The sequence below is a fragment of the Juglans regia genome, unplaced genomic scaffold (genome assembly GCF_001411555.2).
Source record: "Juglans regia cultivar Chandler unplaced genomic scaffold, Walnut 2.0 Scaffold_663, whole genome shotgun sequence".
Lineage (NCBI taxonomy): Eukaryota > Viridiplantae > Streptophyta > Magnoliopsida > Fagales > Juglandaceae > Juglans > Juglans regia.
The window spans coordinates 57810-78741 of NW_023361485.1; the positions used below are offsets into that span (position 1 = coordinate 57810).

Consider the following 20932-nt stretch of genomic DNA (forward strand, 5'->3'; position numbering starts at 1 on the left):
CCTGATATGAACTCCACCAACAATTGTGATGAAACCTGATAACAATGATGGCTTGGAACCCCAAGATCGTATTCACAAGATTTGTTGAGCCTTGACCAGTCACCGAACTAGATGAAAAACCAAGACTACGAAGGATTGAAAACGCCACACCAAGAAATCAGAATCAAGGTGATAAGTTTGGAGCTTGAACGCCACAAGATTAACTTGATAAGTTCAAAGAGTTCTTTGAAGAACCAAGAGGAACACAAGACCTCACAAAGACAAATAAGCTTCTGAAATTTCAAATCTCATATTAAAACTTGAAATAACCCCTTTATATAATTGGAACAACCTTCCAAGAATAGGAAAAGTCATAACTACAGCTTTAAAAGCAACACAAATATTAACATAACAAGTCCCACGAATTTTAGGCCTCTTGGACTTCTAGAGGCAGCCAGTAATGACAAAATGACTAAATTCAATGTATTTCACGTACCCAGGCAAGACCAAGTTCATTCACCTATTTAATATTCTTGAAACTTAACAAATTCACGTCCTTTAATGGTCAGACCATTCATCATATTTCTATGTGCTAATTGGCCTCTTCAATTGCCTTGATGACATGGACTAAGTCTTGAATATTATTTGAGCCCATCTTGATCTTTTTAGAATCAGCCCAATTCTCTTGGATTAGCCCATTTAGTGCTTCCTTGAATCGTTTGGCTCTAAGTCTTGTAATTGGGCCACTAGGAAGTGACAAAGGGTCTTTTGCAAATTCAGCTCCATTCCCACTTGTATGATCAGCATATCCAGCTCCTTGGTTTGCATCATTCTCCCCCTCTTGAGAAGGATTTGTCCTCAAATCATCACCTACATCAAAAGGAGACAAATCAGCAACATTAAAGCTTGCACTGACACCATACTCACCTGGTAAGTCAAGCTTGTAGGCATTATCATTGATGCGTTCTACTACTTGAAATGGCCCGTCACCCCGAGGTAGGAGTTTTGAACGCCGCTTCTCTGGAAAACGGTCCTTCCTTAAGTGCAACCAAACCCAATCTCCTGGTTGAAACACTACCTTCTTACGTCCCTTGTTGGCTTGATGGACATATTGTTTAGTCCTCCTTTCAATGTTCAGCCGTGCCTTTTCATGAATCATCTTTACAAATTCTGCCTTCTTTTTGCCATCTAAGTTCACACGTTCACTCAAAGGTAAAGAAGTTAAATCCAAAGGTGACAATGGGTTAAAGCCATAAACAATTTCAAATGGTGAAAACTTAGTTGCAGAATGTATACTTCTATTGTAAGCAAATTCAACATGTGGCAAATAATCTTCCCATGCTTTCAAGTTCTTTTTAATGATAGCACGCAACAAAGACGACAATGTTCTATTTACTACTTCAGTTTGGCCATCTGTTTGTGGATGACAAGTAGTAGAAAACAACAACTTAGTTCCCAGCTTTCCCCACAAAGTCTTCCAAAAGTAACTCAAAAACTTTGCATCCCTATCAGAAACAATGGTCTTAGGCATACCATGTAATCTAACAATTTCTTTGAAGAACAAATCAGCTATATGTGATGCATCATCAGTTTTATCACATGCAATAAAGTGTGCCATCTTGGAAAATCTATCTACCACCACAAAAACTGAATCTCTCCCCCTCTTAGTCCTAGGTAAACCTAAAACAAAATCCATAGAAATATCAGTCCAAGGTTCACTAGGTATTGGCAAAGGGGTGTACAAACCATGGGGTTTCAACTTAGACTTAGCCTGTTTACACGTAATACACTTCTCACAAATTCTTTCCACATCACGTTTCATATGAGGCCAAAAAAAATGTTCATGCAAAATTCCTAAAGTCTTAGCTACACCAAAATGACCCATCAAACCACCACCATGAGCTTCTCTCACAAGCAATTCGCGCAAAGAACATATTGGCAAACACAGTTTATTTTCCCGAAACAAAAATCCATCATACCTATAAAACTTACCAAACACCATTTTTTCACATGCATTGAACACATCACCAAAATCAGAATCTTGAGCATACAATTCCTTAATGTATTCAAAGCCAAGCATTTTTGTATCTAAAATGGAAAGTAAGGCATACCTTCGGGACAATGCATCAGCCACCACATTTTCCTTACCTTGCTTATATCTGATCACATACGGAAATGTTTCAATGAATTCCACCCACTTGGCATGGCGTTTGTTCAACCTTTGCTGTCCTTTCAAATGCTTCAAAGACTCATGATCTGTGTGAATCACAAACTCCTTTGGCCATAGATAGTGTTGCCAATTTTCCAAAGCCCTCACCAAGGCATACATCTCCTTATCATAAGTAGGGTAATTTAGGGCTGCCCCACTCAACTTTTCACTGAAATAAGCAATTGGACGGCCTTCTTGCATCAAAACAGCTCCAATACCTATGCCTGAAGCATCACACTCAATTTCAAAAGTTTTAGCAAAGTTAGGTAAAACAAGCAAAGGTGCATTAGTTAACTTTTCTTTGATCAGACTAAATGCCTTTTCTTGTTCTTTTCCCCACTTAAACGACACATTTTTCTTGATGACTTTAGTAAGAGGGGCGGCTAAGCTACTAAAATCACGCACAAACCGTCTATAGAAGCTAGCTAAGCCGTGGAAACTCCTCACTTGGCTGACTGTTGTAGGCGTTGACCACTCTTGGATTGCCTTCACCTTTTCCTCATCCACCTCAATTCCTCTCTTACTAACAACAAAACCAAGAAACACAAGCTTATCCGTGCAAAATGTGCACTTTTTGAGGTTAGCAAATGATGGGAACCAAGGTGGGCCTAGTCTTAAAGATATGTTGCAAGTACCAGATGGGTCAAATACAAGTTCAAGGGCTTAAACGATGAAGATTATGCTTTGATTCATTTCATAAGCTATGGAAAGGGCAACAACATGACTTATAGGCTTTGGACACTTGAAGACTTTCAACTGGTCCTTGAAATTAATTAAATAAGTTGAAAGTCTTCAAGTGTCCAAAGCCTATAAGTCATGTTGTTGCCCTTTCCATAGCTTATGAAATGAATCAAAGCATAATCTTCATCGGGTCGAATCCTTTTGAGGAGAGGGAGAATGATGGGAACCAAGGTGGGCCTAGTCTTAAAGATATGTTGCAAGTACCAGATGGGTCAAATACAAGTTCAAGGGCTTAAACGATGAAGATTATGCTTTGATTCATTTCATAAGTTATGGAAAGGGCAACAACATGACTTATAGGCTTTGGACACTTGAAGACTTTCAACTTATTTAATTAATTTCAAGGACCTATTTTATTTGCTTAGAATAATTGGGTTTATGCCTATGCAAGGGCATATTGGGAAAGTTATTATTTTATTGAACTAGGGTTAGGGTTACTGTAGCGAGTTACTGTAGCTCCATACTGTAGCCGCGGCACTGTTCATCCAGGGGCACTTTTGGAAGATGGGGGGTTTATTTTGGCTAGGGTTTCATTATGTTTTGCTTTAAATACTCTATGTGGCCACATTTTAATCAGATAATGAAGTTTATGAAATTTGATGAATTTATTCATTGTGAGTTGAGTTTTACTCCTCTTGTTCTTAATTGAACTTTTGAACTTATCAAAGGTAAATCACAACCTTTGTGGCGTTCCTCCTTTGTAATCTGGGTTCTTGAGACGGGTTCTTCAACGGGTCTAGATTTTAATATAATCTAGGTTCTTGAAACGAGTTCTCATCGGGTCTAGGTTCTCCATCCATTGACTTGATTTTGGCTTTCTTGGGATATTTTCAAATTGACTGTGGGTTCAAGGGATTCCTTTCCCGCGGGTTCATATCAGCAAACAACCTTTCTTTCCTTAGAATTTCCAAAACAGATTTCAAATGCATTACATGTTCTTCCAAATTTTTGCTATAGATCAGGATATCATCAAAATACACAACTACAAATCTGCCAATAAATGCTCGCAAAATGGTTCATCAAACGCATAAATGTGCTCGGAGCATTAGTTAAACCGAAAGGCATCACTAACCACTCATACAAACCATATATAGTCTTAAAAGCAGTTTTCCATTCATCACCTTCTTTCATCCTAATCTGATGATATCCACTCTTAAGATCAATTTTTGTAAAGACACAAGAACCATGCAATTCATCCAGCATATCATCTAGTCTAGGAATGGGATGACGATACTTTACCGTTATGTTGTTGATGGCTCGGCAGTCAACACACATCCTCCATGTTCCATCCTTCTTGGGAACTAACAGCACCGGAACCGCACAAGGACTCATACTTTCACGCACAAACCCCTTCTCCAATAATTCACTTACTTGCCTCTGAAGTTCCTTGGTCTCCTCGGGATTACTCCTATAAGCAGGTCGGTTTGGAATTGATGCACCAGGTATGAAATCTATTTGATGTTCAATCCCTCGGATTGGAGGTAAACCATAAGGTACCTCTTCAGGAAGGACATCTTCAAACTCCTGCAAAAGAGAAACAATATTACTCGGCAAAGCACCGACGAGATCATTAGTACGTAAAAGAGCCTCCTTGTACATGAGTACAATAAGGGGCTGGTGTGAAAATAATGCTCTCTTGATCTCACTTTTTTTTGCAATGTAATTGAATTTCTCCTCTCTTGCTCTCACTATAGCCGAAATCCTCTCTCTTTCTTTTTCACTCTGATCAATGTTTTTCTCTCTTTTTTTTTTTATAAGTCTTTTTTTTCAGTTTCGGCTTTCCTTTCCTTTTCCTTTTTTTTTTTTCATTCGAACTTTGTAACTTTAATTGGTCCTCCCTGACCTGTTTTGGAGTTAATGGCACAAGAGTAATAGGTTGCCTATTAAGAGTGAAGGAATACATATTTGTGAATACATCATGCGTAACCCTCAGATCATACTGCGCGATGGTCTTCCCAACAGTAAATGGCATGCGTGCATAGGAACCACATCACAAAGCACCTCATCCTCATATTTGCCAATGGATAATGCCACCAACACTTGTCTTGTCACCTTGATTTCCCCACATTCATTCAACCACTGAAGCCGGTAAGGTTGAGGATGTTTCAAGGTAGTTAAAGCCAATTTCTCCACTAAATAAGTGCTGGCTACATTTGTGCAACTCCCACCATCGATAATGACACTGCAAACTTTGTTATTTACAAAGCACCGAGTATGAAACAAGTTCTCCCTTTGGTTACTTTCTTCCTCCTTAACCTGCACATTGAGAACTCGCCTTGCAACCAATAAATCTCCAACCACAGCATTTTGCTCATCGTCAGCTGATGGGAACCAAGATGAGCCTAGTCTTAAAGATCATTTACAACTTCCAGATGGGCCAAGAAGATCAAGGTGACAATGCAATGATTGATGCAATCCACTTGGGACAAGTTTAGCAAGAGTCCAACATTCAATATGGGGCTTGAAGGATGAAGATCCAGTTTTAATTCATTTGATCAGCTATGGAAGATGGCAACGACAAGACTTAAAGGCTTGGGCTCTTGAAGGGTTTCAACTTATTTAATTCATTTAAAGAACTTATTTTATTTGTTTAGAATAATTGAGTTTATTATGGGAAGCACTTAAGGGGCTTATGCAAGGGCATGTTGGGAAAGTTATTATTTTATTGAACTAGGGTTAGGGTTACTGTAGCCGAGTTACTGTAGCTCGGCACTGTAGCCGCGGCACTGTTCATCCAGGGGTACTTTTGGAAGATGGGGGTTTATTTTGGCTAGGGTTTCATTAGGTTTTCCTTCAAATACTCTATGTAGCCTCATTTTAATCAGATTATGAAGTTTATGAAATTTGATGAATTTATTCATTGTGAGTTGAGTTTTACTCCTCTTGTTCTTAATTGAACTTTTGAACTTATCAAAGGTAAATCACAACCTTTGTGGCGTTCCTCCTTTGTAATCTGGGTTCTTGAGACGGGTTCTTCAACGGGTCTAGATTTTAATATAATCTAGGTTCTTGAAACGAGTTCTCATCGGGTCTAGGTTCTCCATCCATTGACTTGATTTTGGCTTTCTTGGGGAGTTTTCAAATTGTCTGTGGGTTCAAGGGAATTCATTCCCGCGGGTTCATATCATTTGGTATTCAGAGCAAGGTTTCCAATCAGGTTTGATTCTATCTTTTAATTCTAGCATCCTTAAATTTAATTCTAGGGCTTCATTGTTCTAGGGTTGCCCAAAAAAAAAAAAAATAGAAACAAAAAGTAGGCTGCCGAAATTCTTAGGGTTTTGGGTTTGGCTGAAATTTGCATCACCTAGGGTTTCAAAATTCTAGGATTTCCTGCATCTCTAAGTTTGTCAATTGCTTGGAGTGTCGTTCCATTGATTCTCTTCTACTTCATTGTCCATGCTTGTGTGTTTGAATTCAATTGGTTGGTTTTCACAAATGACTATTGCTGTTTGTGGATGAATTAGAGAAAAGAAAAGAAAGGAAAAGAAAAGAAAGGAAAGGAAAAGAAAAGAAAAGAATAGAAAAGAAAGGAAAGGAAAAGAAAAGAAAAGAAAATTCGAAAAAAAAAAAAAGAAAAAAAAAAAGAAGAGGATGAAGAAAAGAGAAGGTAGCATATTCAAAGTTGCTACATAGTTACAACAAAGAGAAAGAAAGAAATTTGTTGATTAAACCTTATGATCAAAGGGGCTGCTGCATACATCACTCAAGTTGGTATCTTGTCTTATTGTTACTCTTTCATTCGTATAACTTCATTGATTCTCGTGTCATTTTTATTCCTTCATGTTTCTCTTGTTCTTGTTTCCTGGATCTAATTACTAGTTGGGATAATACAAGGTTGTATTGTCTTGATTTAGTTCAACTAGTTCTTAAAGAACTTGAGTGGGAAAACTCTTGAGGTAAAAGGCAAGAGAGTGTGAGATTATTATCGAGTAAAAAGCCAATTCAGAGTTACACACGAGTGGAGTGTCATTATTTGAGTGTAAACACGTAAGGGAGTGTGTGAGGTTTTTCACTAACATTCTTTTTGTGCAGCACATTATGATGTCTCATAGGAGTGACTCATCACCAAAGGAGATGGTAGATAACACATCCTTTGTGTTGCAAGTCATGCAACAACAGTTTGAGAAGTTGAACTTAGTGTTGGGTGAAGTGAGGGATAGGATGGATCATCAAGATGTGGTGATTAGAAATCTTCATGGCAGGAGAGATAGGAGGCGTCCCGAGTTTAGTGTTGAAAATGGGTATGAGAATGAAGAGTATGATGATTCTCTTATTACCAGGCATGCACTCAATACAAAAATTAAGATGGATGATATAAGGCAGAAGAGTGAGAATATTTTTCATACTAGATGCCACATCAACAACAAGGTATGTAGTATGATCATTGATTTGAGGAGTTGTATTAGTTTGGCTAGCACTACTTTAGTTGAGAAATTGAATTTACGTACCTTGAAACACCCTAGACCATACATGTTGCACTGGTTGAGTGATTGTGCAGAGGTTAGGGTAAATAAGTAAGTGCTAGTTTCTTTTTCAATTGGGAAATACCAGGATATGGTGCTTTGTGATGTAGTGCCTATGCATGCTAGTCATATTTTGTTGGGGAAGCCATGGCAGTATGATAGGAATGTGATCCATGATGGGTTAAGGAACATGTACAGTTTTGAAAAAGATAGAAAAACAATCAAACTTGCTCCTTTAACTCCAACACAGGTCCATGGGGATCAATTGAAGCTGAAATGTGAGGTTGCTCAAAACAGAAAGAGTGAAAATGAGAGTGATAAAAAAAGAAAGAGAAAAAGTGAGAGTGATCAAAAAAGAAAAAGTGAAAAGGAGATTGAGCAAACAAGGAAGAGTGAAAGTGAGAATGAGCTGAAAAGCAAGAGTGAAGGTGAGAGTGAAAGTGAAAGTGAGATTGAGCTGAAAAGCAAGAGTGAATGTGAGATTGAGAAGAAAAGAAATAGAGAGACCGAAATGGAGAAAGAGAGAAAAATGAGAGAGAAAAAAGAAGAGGGTGAGACTAAGACCGCAAGTAAAAGAGAGAATGAGTTGAAAAATAATTATGAGGTCGAGAGTACAAAAAAAGATGAAGAAAAAGAGAGTGACAGAAAAAAAGAGAGTGAAAAGAAAAAAGAGTGTGAAAGGGAAAAAGAGAGTGAAAAAGAAAAAGAGAGTGGAAAGAAAAGAGAGTGAAAAAGAAAAAGAGAGTGGAAAGAAAAGAGAGTGTGAAGAAAGTGAGAGAAAAACAAAGAGAAAAGTGAGTTTTTATGCTAAGGCGAGTCTTAATCCTAACGAACTTGACGTATGTTTGCCTAGTATTGTTGTCTCTTTGTTGCAGGGATATGAGGTCGTGTTTTCAAGTGGTGTATTTAGTGGATTGCCATCTATTAGGGAGATAGGGCACTACATTGATTTTGTGCCAGATGCGACAATTCCTAACCGACCTTTCTTGGAAAAATATGAGTCATTGACACACTTAAAGGGACAAGATAAGTTGTTGACTAGAATGCTTGCTAAGCGGGAGGATTGTATTGAGACTTTTCCTCATGTATTCAAATACACACAAGGTATGAAAAATTTTGTGGTTGATGCTTTAGCAAGAAAGTATGTCCTTGTCTTCATTTTGGATGCAAAATTATTGAGACTTGAATATGATAAGGAATTGCATGCTAATGATGATGACATGGCTAGTGTGTATGGAACATGTGAGAAAGCATCTTTTAGTAAGTTCTATAAACTTGATTGGTACTTGTTTAGAATGAATAGATTTTGTGTGCCTACTAGTTTTATGCGTATGTTGCTTGTCTGTGATGGACATGCTGGTTTGTTGGGTAACCTTGGTGTAAGGAAAACGTTTGTTGTGTTGTATGAATGTTTGTGGGAATATCATTTGCCATTCAAAGACGTGTTGCACGAACGTTTGTGGAAGTATCACTTGTCATTCATTAATGTATTGCATGAACATTTGTGGGAGTATCATTTGTCATACATTGACGTGTTGCATGAACGTTTGAGGGAGTATCATTTGCGTTTCATTGAGTTTGCATATAATTGTAGTGGTCATTCTGGTGAAAATAAGATTTCAGACTTGTTGCATGAACGGTTGCGGGAGTATCATTTGCCATTCATTGAGTGTGCATATTGGAGTGGTCATTTTGGTTCGGGGAAGACTTTAGATGTGCTTCATGAACATTTGTGGGAGTATTGTTTGCCAATCATTGTGTTTACATATAATTGGAGTGTTCATGCTACTACTAAATTTTCACCAATTGAAATTGTTTGTATACTTAATCCATTTCCTCCTTCAGATTTAAAGTCTTTACCAATTGATGATAGGAGTAGCTTGGATGGACTATTCCAAATTCTTGAACAAATTATTGAAAATGCATGTCTAATGGATCTTCCAGGTAAGTATCATGTTTCTGCTATTTTCAATGTTACTAACCATTTTCCCTTTGATCCAGGTGGAGATTCGAGGTCGAATCCTCTTGAGGAGAGGGGGAATGATGGGAACCAAGATGAGCCTAGTCTTAAAGATCATTTACAACTTCCAGATGGGCCAAGAAGATCAAGGAGACAATGCAATGATTGATGCAATCCACTTGGGACAAGTTTAGCAAGAGCCCAACATTCAATATGGGGCTTGAAGGATGAAGATCCAGTTTTAATTCATTTGATCAGCTATGAAAGATGGCAACGACAAGACTTAAAGGCTTGGGCTCTTGAAGGGTTTCAACTTATTTAATTCATTTAAAGAACTTATTTTATTAGTTTAGAATAATTGAGTTTATTATGGGAAGCACTTAAGGGGGCCTATGGAAGGGCATGTTGGGAAAGTTATTATTTTATTGAACTAGGGTTAGGGTTACTGTAGCCGAGTTACTGTAGCGCGGCACTGTAGCCGAGGCACTGTTCATCCGGGGGCACTTTTGGAAGATGGGGTTTATTTTGGCTAGGGTTTCATTAGGTTTTGCTTTAAATACTCTATGTAGCCTCATTCTAATCAGATTATGAAATTTATGAAATTTGATGAATTTATTTATTGTGAGTTGAGTTTTACTCCTCTTGTTCTTAATTGAACTTTTGAACTTATCAAAGGTAAATCACAACCTTTGTGGCGTTCCTCCTTTGTAATCTGGGTTCTTGAGACGGGTTCTTCAACGGGTCTAGATTTTAATATAATCTAGGTTCTTGGAACGAGTTCTCATCGGGTCTAGGTTCTCCATCCATTGACTTGATTTTGGCTTTCTTGGGGAGTTTTCAAATTGATTGTGGGTTCAAGGGATTCCTTTCCCGCGGGTTCATATCATCAGCATCCTCCATAGATGGCATATCATCATTATCTACTTCTTCCTCATTTTCTGACTCAAGCTCTCCTTGGGCATTTATCACCATCACCCTCTTGTTTACACACTGGCTGGCTATATGTCCGCGCCCCTGACATTTAAAACATTTAATATCACGTGTTTTAGAACTTGAAGTCTCGATTGTACCTTAAGTAGTGGCGGTCTTTAAGTTGGCATTCTTAGAGGATTCAAATTTTGGCTTATTTTGTTGCTGCTCATCCCTTTTTGGAGTTGTCTTCCACGAGCTGGTTGTAGCCATAGGCAGTCCCCTCCTAGCCAATCCCTTTCGTTTGAATTGTTCCTCCACCTTTATGGCTTGATGCACCATATCTGTCAACTCAACATAGTGCTGCATCTCGACTATATCCGCAATCTCACGATTTAAACCGTGCAAAAACCTAGCCATGGTGGCTTCCCGGTCCTCTTCTACATTAGCCCGGATCATAGCTACCTCCATCTCTTTGTAATACTCATCCACACTTTTAGATCCTTGAATTAACCTCTGTAATTTTTGATACAATCCCCTATAATAGTGGCTGGGTACAAAACGCTTCCTCATAAGCATTTTCATTTCCTCCCAAGTGTCCACGGGTGGCTCTCTATTCCTCCTCCTATTAATCAGTAATTGATCCCACCACACAATGGCATAATCGGTAAATTCAATTGCAGCCAACTTAACCTTCTTTATCTCTGAGTAGTTGTGACAATCAAAAACCATCTCCATTTTAGTTTCCCACTCCAAATAAACTTCAGGATCATTTTTACCTTGAAAAGATGGGATTTTAATCTTTATATTTCCTAAATCGTTATCCCTCCTAGGCCTACCCATCCTAGCTTCTCTATTTCTATACCCACGCTCAATCCTGCCTCGGTTCAAATATTGCTCATCAAACTCCTCCGACTCCGCCTCTCCATCAACATTCCGCCACGGACCACGCCCACCATGCTGCCTATTGTGGATGTCATGTTGCTGGCCCCTAGGAGTTTCTGCTCCTACCCTGTCCAACCTTTCGTGAATAGGTTCTAATTCAGCCCTCAACATACGCCTCATCTCCCCTAACATCGCTTGCATTTGGAGGTTTGGAACTGGAGGTTGTCGAAATTCTTCGGTTGTGTCTTCTTCTTGATTATTAGACATGTTTTAAAATCTGCAAACAAAGTTAGAATCCTCACAAGCACTCCCTCACGTGTTTCACTCAAGAATTGATACACTTGCACTCGTGTTTTCACTCTAAACGGCTTTTACCCTCATATGGTCTCACACTCTTGCCTTTTTCCACTCTTCTATGTCTTCTTTAGTTCTTAATCGAACTTCAAGAAACTCATTCAAAATAATCCAGCAGCAATTCAGAAAATAAACAACCAAAACTCATCAAAAGTTCAAGTACTTGAATAAGGTGAGATACAAGATTGAAAGGAAGAAGTTTTCTTACTGGAATCGTGTACTTATCTTAGAACCAAAGCTCTTGATACCAAAATGATATGAACTCCACCAACAATTGTGATGAAACCCGATAACAATGATGGCTTGGAACCCCAAGATCGTATTGACAAGATTTGTTGAGCCTTGACCAGTCACCGAACTAGATGAAAAACCAAGACTACGAAGGATTGAAAACGCCACACCAAGAAATCAGAATCAAGGTTGGAGCTTGAACGCCACAAGATTAACTTGATAAGTTCAAAGAGTTCTTTGAAGAACCAAGAGGAACACAAGACCTCACAAAGACAAATAAGCTTCTGAAATTTGAAATCTCCTAGTAAAACTCGAAATAACTCCTTTATATACTTGGAACAACCCTCCAAGAATAGGAAAAGTCATAACTACTGCTTTAAAAGCAACACAAATATTAACATAACAAGTCCCACGAATTTTAGGCCTCTTGGACTTCTAGAGGCAGCCAGTAATGACAAAATGACTAAATTCAATGTATTTCACGTACCCAGGCAAGACCAAGTTCATTCACCTATTTAATATTCTTGAAACTTAACAAATTCACGTCCTTCAAGGGTCAGACCATTCATCATATTTCTATGTGCTAATTGGCCTCTTCAATTGCCTTGATGACATGGACTAAGTCTTGAATATTATTTGAGCCCATCTTGATCTTTTTAGAATCAGCCCAATTCTCTTGGATTAGCCCATTTAGTGCTTCCTTGAATCGTTTGGCTCTAAGTCTTGTAATTGGGCCACTAGGAAGTGACAAAGGGTCTTTTGCAAATTCAGCTCCATTCCCACTTGTATGATCAACATGTCCAGCTCCTTGGTTTGCATCATCACCCTCCCCAGACCCACCATTTCGCCGTCCCCAGCCCCACCAGTTCGAGCCCCACCAGTTCGTGGTCCCCTCTTGGCCAAGGTCTTCATTTTATTTTTTTTCTTTCTCAGTCAATTTCCCCTGCATGGGAGGCCGAACGTGATATTACATTTTTTTGTTGTTTGTCTGGATTTTTTTTTCTTTTGAGCTATGTTGCAGTAGTATTATTATGATCCTTACTTATTGTACTAAGGAAGGGAATGGAAATGGAATGGTGGAGAAATTTGTGAAACAAGTGATTGCAGTTGACATGTTTGTAAAAATGTTTGTGAAAATCGAAAATGGAAATGGAATGGTCTCTCGGTGTACGGTGTAATGCAATAAGTTGTAGGAGAATGTTTGATAGTCTATGTGATGACCTGGTGTAAAGAAATCTCAAATGAAATCTCAAACGTTCTCATGACCTGGTGTAGGAGGATGTTTGTAGTCGGCTATTTGCATCCTAGCTAGGCTGCTCTGCCATTTTATTGTATCTGCTTTGTATCTGTTTTGCCATGAGAAATGTTGATAAGGTCATAGGTACTATAATTCTAGCTAGGTTGTTGCCTGTAAGTTCTAAGGCATCATTGCGACAATTAAGATAACTTTGTAATTTCTATCTTGATTTTAGAGGCATCGATATAATTATTTTGTATCAATGAAAATATTCTACCTATCTTATTTATCTTGTTTAGTTTTTGAGGCATTTTTATGCAATAAAAATATTCTACCTATCTTATAGTTGATGCCTCTGCTACTTTTGCAGGGGCCTTATAGAACAATAGAACAATACCCCTTCCTGCACAAGGCTAGATATTCTACAATGTCGGAAGCACGTAGTAGCACTAGCAATATCTCACGCTAAAAAAACTCTTGCCAAAATGAATACCCAATATACTTTTGCGGTATTAAAGCATGTAGACGAACTGCGCATACGGAGGATAATGACGGGCGTCGATTTTTCAGTTGCCAAAACTTTGAGGTATCTCAAACTTAAATCTTGTTTGCTAAGAAGTGAATGGCAATCCTTATTCCTTTAGATTTAATGTCTTTATCTGTTGACAACAGGAGTAGTTTGGATGGATGTTCTCAAATTCTTGATCAAATTAATGACAATGCATATGAAATCAATGATAATGTTACTAACATTTTTCCCTTTGATCCAGGTGGAGATTCGAGGTCGAATCCTTTTGAGGAGAGGGGGAATGATGGGAACCAAGGTGGGCCTAGTCTTAAAGATATGTTGCAAGTTCCAGATGAGCCAAATACAAGTTCAAGGGCTTAAACGATGAAGATTATGCTTTGATTCATTTCATAAGCTATGGAAAGGGCAACAACATGACTTATAGGCTTTGGACACTTGAAGGCTTTCAACTTATTTAATTAATTTCAAGGACCTATCTTATTTGCTTAGAATAATTGGGTTTATGCCTATGTAAGGGTATGTTGGGAAAATTATTATTTTATTGAACTAGGGTTAGGGTTACTGTAGCCGAGTTACTGTAGCCGCGGTACTGTTCACTCAGGGGTATTTTTGGAAGATGGGGTTTTATTTTATCTAGGGTTTCATTAGGTTTTGCTTTAAATACTCTATGTAGCCTCATTCTAATCAGTTGATGAAGTTTATGAAATTTGATGAATTTATTCATTGTGAGTTGAGTTTTACTCCTCTTGTTCTTAATTGAACTTTTGAACTTATCAAAGGTAAATCACAACCTTTGTGGCGTTCCTCCTTTGTAATCTGGGTTCTTGAGACGGGTTCTTCAACGGGTCTAGATTTTAATATAATCTAGGTTCTTGAAACGAGTTCTCATCGGGTCTAGGTTCTCCATCCATTGACTTGATTTTGGCTTTCTTGGGGAGTTTTCAAATTGACTGTGGGTTCAAGGGATTCCTTTCCCGCGGGTTCATATCATTTGGTATTCAGAGCAAGGTTTCCAATCAGGTCTGATTCTATCTTTTAATTTTAGCATCCTTAAATTTAATTCTAGGGCTTCATTGTTCTAGGGTTGCCAAAAAAAAAAATTGAAACAAAAAGTAGGCTGCCAAAATTCTTAGGGTTTTGGGTTTGGCTGAAATTTGCATCACCTAGGGTTTCAAAATTCTAGGGTTTCCTGCATCTCTAAGTTTGTCAATTGCTTGGAGTGTCGTTCCATTGATTCTCTTCTATTTCATTGTCCATGTTTGTGTGTTTGAATTCAATTGGTTGGTTTTCACAATTGAATATTGTTGTTTGTGGATGAATTAGAGAAAAGAAAAGAAAGGAAGAGAAAAGAAAAGAAAAGAAAGGAAAGGAAAAGAAAAGAAAAGAAAAGAAAGGAAAGGAAAAGAAAAGAAAAGAAAATTCCAAAAAAAAAAAAAAAAGAAGATGAAGAAAAGAGAAGGTAGCATATTCAAAGTTGCTACATAGTTACAACAAAGAGAAAGAAAGAAATTTGTTGATTTAAACCTTATGATCAAAGGGGCTGCTGCATACATCACTCAAGTTGGTATCTTGTCTTATTCTTACTCTTTCATTCGTATAACTTCATTGATTCTCGTGTCATTTTTATTCCTTCATGTTTCTCTTGTTCTTGTTTCCTGGATCTAATTACTAGTTGTGATAATACAAGGTTGTATTGTCTTGATTTAGTTCAACTAGTTCTTAATGAACTTGAGTGGGAAAACTCTTGAGGTAAAAGGCAAGAGAGTGTGAGATTATTATCGAGTAAAAAGCCAATTCAGAGTTACACACGAGTGGAGGGTCATTATTTGAGTGTAAACACGTAAGGGAGTGTGTGAGGTTTTTCACTAACATTCTTTTTGTGCAGCACATTATGATGTCTCATAGGAGTGACTCATCACCAAAGGGGATGGTAGATAACACATCCTTTGTGTTGCAAGTCATGCAACAACAGTTTGAGAAGTTGAACTTAGTGTTGGGTGAAGTGAGTGATAGGATGGATCATCAAGATGTGGTAATTAGAAATCTTCATGGCAGGAGAGATAGGAGGCGTCCCGAGTTTAGTGTTGAAAATGGGTATGAGAATGAAGAGTATGGTGATTCTCTTGTTACTAGGCATGCACTCAATACAAAAATTAAGATGGATGATATAGAGCAGAAGAGTGAGAATATTTTTCATACTAGATGCCACATCAACAACAAGGCATGTAGTATGATCATTGATTTGAGGAGTTGTATTAATTTAGCTAGCACTACTTTAGTTGAGAAATTGAATTTACGTACCTTGAAACACCCTAGACCATACATGTTGCACTGGTTGAGTGATTGTGGGGAGGTTAGGGTAAATAAGCAAGTGCTAGTTTCTTTTTCAATTGGAAAATACCAGGATATGGTGCTTTGTGATGTGGTGCCTATGCATGCTAGTCATATTTTGTTGGGAAAGCCATGGCAGTATGATAGGAAGGTGATCCATGATGGGTTAAGGAACATGTACAGTTTTGAAAAGGATGGAAAAACAATCAAACTTGCTCCTTTAACTCCAACACATGTCCATGGGGATCAATTGAAATTGAAAAGTGAGGTTGCTCATAAAAGAAAGAGTGAAAATGAGAGTGATCAAAAAAGAAAATGTGAAAAGGATATTGAGTAAACAAGCAAGAGTGAAAGTGAGAATGTGCTGAAAAGCAAGAGTGAAGATGAGATTTAGAAGAAAAGAAATAGTGAAACTGAAATGGAGAAAGAGAGAAAAATGAGAGAGAAAAAAGAAGAGGGCGAGAATAAGACCTCCAGCACTAGAGAGAATGAGTTGAAAAATAATTGTGAGGTCGAGAGTACAAAAAAAGATGAAGAAAAAGAGAGTAACAGAAAAAAAGAGAGTGAAAAGAAAAAGAGAGTGGAAAGAAAAGAGGGTGTGAAGAAAGTGAGAGAAAAACAGAGAGAAAAGTGTGTTTTTATGCTGAGGTAAGTCTTAATCCTAACGAACTTGACGTATGTTTGCCTAGTATTGTTGTCTCTTTGTTGCAGGGATATGAGGTCGTGTTTCCAAGTGGTGTATTTAGTGGATTGCCACCCATTAGGGAGATAGAGCACTACATTGATTTTGTGCCAGGTGCAACAATTCCTAACCGACCTTTTCTTGGAGGAACATGAGTCATTGACACACTTAAAGGGAGAAGGTAAGTTGTTGACCATAATGCGTGCTAAGCGGGAGGATTCTATTGAGACTTTTGCTCATGTATTCAAATACACACAAGGTATGGAAACTTTTGTGGTTGATGCTTTAGCAAGAAGGTATGTACTTATCTTCATTTTAGATGCAAAATTGTTGAAACTTGAATATGATAAGGAATTGCATGCTAATGATGATGACTTTGCTATTGTATATGGAACATGTGAGAAATCATCGTTTGGTAAGTTCTATAAACTAGATTGGTACTTGTTTATAAAGAATAGATTTTATGTACCTACTAGTTTTATATGTAAGTTGCTTGTGTGCGATGGACATGGTGGTTTGTTGGGTAACCATGGTGTAAGGAAGACTTTTGTTGTATTGCATGAACGTTTGTGGGAATATCATTTGTCTTTCAATGACGTGTTGCATGAACATTTGTGGAAGTATCAATTGTCATTCATTGATGTGTTGCATGAACGTTTGTGGGACTATCATTTGCCCTTCATTGAGTTTGCATATATTTGGAGTAGTCATTCTGGTGTCAAGAAAATATTAGACATTTTGTATGAACATTTATGTTGGTCTAAGATGAAGAGAGATGTCAATTGTATTTGTGGCAGGTGCATTACATGCAGAAATGCCAAATTTATACTTTTGCCACATGCGTTGCATACGCCCTTACCTATTCCTAATGAGTCATGTGTAGACATATTTATGGACTTTGTTTTGGGGCTGCCTAGGAAAGAAAGGAGTAGAAATTCTATTTTTATGATTATGGATGGATTTATAGGTTTGCATATAACAGGACCATGCATACTACTACTTTATATTCTCTTTTTGAAACTGTTTATAGACTTAATCTATTTATTCCTTTAGATTTAATGTCTTTATCTGTTGACAACAGGAGTAGTTTGGATGGATGTTCTCAAATTCTTGAACAAATTAATGACAATGCATATGAAATCAATGATAATGTTACTAACATTTTTCCCTTTGATCCAGGTGGAGATTCGAGGTCGAATCATTTTGAGGAGAGGGGGAATGATGGGAACCAAGGTGGGCCTAGTCTTAAAGATATGTTGCAAGTTCCAGATGAGCCAAATACAAGTTCAAGGGCTTAAACGATAAAGATTATGCTTTGATTCATTTCATAAGCTATGGAAAGGGCAACAACATGACTTATAGGCTTTGGACACTTGAAGGCTTTCAACTTATTTAATTAATTTCAAGGACCTATTTTATTTGCTTAGAATAATTGGGTTTATGCCTATGTAAGGGTATGTTGGAAAAATTATTATTTTATTGAACTAGGGTTAGGGTTACTGTAGCCGAGTTACTGTAGCGCGGCACTGTAGCCGAGGCACTGTTCATCCGGGGGCACTTTTGGAAGATGGGGGTTTATTTTGGCTAGGGTTTCATTAGGTTTTGCTTTAAATACTCTATGTGCCTCATTTTAATCAGTTTATGAAGTTTATGAAATTTGATGATTTATTCATTGTGAGTTGAGTTTTACTCCTCTTGTTCTTAATTGAACTTTTGAACTTATCAAAGGTAAATCACAACCTTTGTGGCGTTCCTCCTTTGTAATCTGGGTTCTTGAGACGGGTTCTTCAACGGGTCTAGATTTTAATATAATCTAGGTTCTTGAAACGAGTTCTCATCGGGTCTAGGTTCTCCATCCATTGACTTGATTGTGGCTTTCTTGGGGTATTTTCAAATTGACTGTGGGTTCAAGGTGATGGGAACCAAGATGGGTCTAGTCTTAAAGATCATTTGCAACTTCCAGATGGGCCAAGAAGATCAATGAGAAAATGCAAGGATTGATGTAATCCATTTGGGACAAATTTAGCAAGAGCCCAACATTCAAGATGGGGCTTGAAGGATGAAGATCCAATTTTAATTCATTTGATCAGCTACGGAAGAGGGCAACGACAAGACTTAAAGGCTTTGGACTCTTGAAGGGTTTCAACTTATTTAATTCATTTAAAGAACTTATTTTATTAGTTTAGAATAATTGAGTTTATTATGGGAAGCACTTAAGGAGGCCTATGAAAGGGCATGTTGGGAAAGTTATTATTTTATTGAACTAGGGTTAGGGTTACTGTAGCCGAGTACTGTAGCACGGCACTGTAACCGCGGCACTGTTCATACAGGGGCACTTTTGGAAGATAGGGGTTTATTTTGGCTAGGGTTTCATTAGGTTTTCCTTTAAATACTCTATGTAGCCTCATTCTAATCAGATTATGAAGTTTATGAAATTTGATGAATTTATTCATTGTGAGTTGAGTTTTACTCCTCTTGTTCTTAATTGAACTTTTGAACTTATCAAAGGTAAATCACAACCTTTGTGGCGTTCATCCTTTGTAATCTGGGTTGAGGCGGGACTGTGAACGTTTTTATGCCATCTGGTTGTGAGCAAGTTCTCATGGTCTAATTCCATGCTTTGACTTGTGTTGCTCTTGGGAAGTTTCAAATTGACTGTGGGTTCCAAGGATTTGCCCTTTCCCTTGAGGTTCATATCACAAAGGATTCCCTTTCCCTTGTTCATATCATGATAGGTCCACAATTCTCTTGGCCATAGGTAGTGCTGCCAAGTCTCTAATGCACGAACAAGAGCATAAAGCTCTTTATCATAAGTAGGGTACTTCAGGGATGCCCCCCTTAACTTTTCACTGAAGAAGGCTATGGGCCGCCTATCCTGCATCAAAACGGCTCCAATCCCTATTCCTGAGGCATCACATTCAATCTCAAAATCTTTGTTAAAATCAGGTAATGCTAACACAGGTGCAGAGCACAACCTTTCTTTAATAGTGGGAAAAGCATTCTCTTGATTAGCCCCCCAATGAAACCCAACATTCTTTTTAATTACCTCAGTGAGTGGTGCAGCAATGGTGCTGAAGTCTTTAACAAAACGCCGATAAAAGCTAGCTAACCCATGAAAGCTTCTTACCTCAGTGCTTTTTGGCGTTGGCCACTCCTTGATGGCCTTGACTTTCTCTTCATCCACCTCAATACCCTTTGTACCAACAACGTAACCAAGAAAAACAACTTTCTCCATGCAAAAGGCACATTTCTTGAAATTAGCATACAACTTTTCACATCTCAACACATCAAACACATATCTCAAATGCTCAATATGTTCATTTAAGTTCTTGCTGTACACTAAGATATCATCAAAGTACACAACCACAAAGTTGCCTATGAATGCACGTAGGACATGGTTCATTAATCTCATGAAAGTACTGGGCGCATTTGTAAGTCCAAATGGCATAACCAACCATTCATAAAGCCCATACTTAGTCTTAAAAGCAGTTTTCCATTCATCACCCTCTTTCATTCTAATTTGATGGTACCCACTTTTAAGATCAATTTTACTGAAAATACATGAGCAATGCAATTCATCAAGCATATCATCCAATCTAGGAATGGGATGGCGATACTTTACTGTGATATTGTTGACCGCCCTGCAATCAATGCACATCCTCCACTTCCCATCCTTCTTTGGCACTAGTAGCACTGGTACTGCACAAGGGCTCATGCTCTCCCTCACGTACCCCTTGCTCATCAAATCCTCAACTTGCCTCTGAAGCTCTTATGTCTCCTCTGGATTACTCCTATAGGCTGGTCGGTTTGGAATAGCAGCCCCGAGCACAAAATCAATCTGGTGCTCAATGCCTCGAATGGGTGGCAACTCATTTGGCATCTCCTCCGGAAATACATCATCAAACTCCTGCAACAAAGAAACAGCCAAACTAGGAAGAGACTGATTAGTTTCATCAAGAGTAAGATAAGACTCTTTATAGACAAGAAAAATCATAGGGCGATCTGCGAAGAAAGCCCTCTTAACCTCACTCTCTATTGCATAGAAACTCACTTTTGCCTTTCCTTTTCTCTCAGAAGACTCTCTTTCTTTTTTCTCTCGTGGCTCCACTCTTTTTTCTTTACTCTCAACCACCTCTCTACTTTCTTTTTCACTCTTTCTTTAATGCTCATATTCACTCTTACTCTTTCTTTTTTGCTCAATCTCTTTTTCACTCTTCCTTTTTTTATCACTCTCATTTTCACTCTTTCTCTTCTGATCACTCTCATTTTCACTCTTTCTTTTTTGAGCAACCTCACTTTTCAATTTCAGTTGGTCCTCATAGACCTGGCTTGGAGTTAAAGGAGCAAGTTTAATTGTTTTGCCCTCCTTTTCAAAGCTGTACATGTTCTTGAACCCATCATGTGTCCCTCTCCTATCATACT

At 38.1% G+C, this 20932-nt stretch overlaps 1 pseudogene; it reads right to left on the reverse strand.

Moving 5' to 3' along the window:
- Positions 1 to 667: 667 nt before the first annotated feature.
- LOC118346090 lies at positions 668 to 11413 on the reverse strand (annotated as a pseudogene).
- Positions 11414 to 20932: the final 9519 nt, after the last annotated feature.